This window comes from Primulina huaijiensis, chromosome 13 (genome assembly GCF_012295235.1).
Source record: "Primulina huaijiensis isolate GDHJ02 chromosome 13, ASM1229523v2, whole genome shotgun sequence".
NCBI lineage: Eukaryota > Viridiplantae > Streptophyta > Magnoliopsida > Lamiales > Gesneriaceae > Primulina > Primulina huaijiensis.
In genome coordinates, this window is record NC_133318.1 from 12,745,382 (window position 1) to 12,746,059 (window position 678).

Sequence of the window (678 nt, forward strand, 5' to 3'; positions counted from 1 at the left end):
ATTGTTTTAATCAAAACATAGTATTTTAAATCTTTCAGTGTTGAAGTAAACTGAAACAAATGATATCAAAATGTTGCAAAAATGAGACAGCCCCTTCAACATTTATAATTTAACCACAGGTTCGACCACCAGAATCAAACCATCGCGAGCTAAAAAGGAAACAAGAGAATAAATAACAGAATCTTAGGCAGCCAATGCAAGGGGGTTGAGATACAAATGGGAGAGAATTGAAATGAGAGATTGTTAAGAGTTGAGGAATTTGAAGCATCACCCCAAACATCGAGTACATAAATAGGAATACTTCCATGTAATTCTCAATATAAAGTCTCTAATTTTCTGGCAATCAATTATTTCCATATCCTTTTAACTTGGAACTACTTTTGAGATCAATTTCAAAATGTTCGACCATAATCTTACTTTTTATTTCCACTATTCATCCTTTTCTATATTGAATTGGAGATCACCATTTAAAGCTAACTCGATCATATTCATTACAACTCTTTCAAATGTTCTTACTCAGGGATGTTTCTCTTTGATCATAAATTTGTCATACATCCATTCATATATATGTGTGCTCGTCTAAATTAATTTGGAGCTAGTTGAAAATGTATACCAGTGACTCATGGTACAATCCTATAAACTTAACAAAATAAAAAAAAAAAAAAAAAAAAAAAAAAA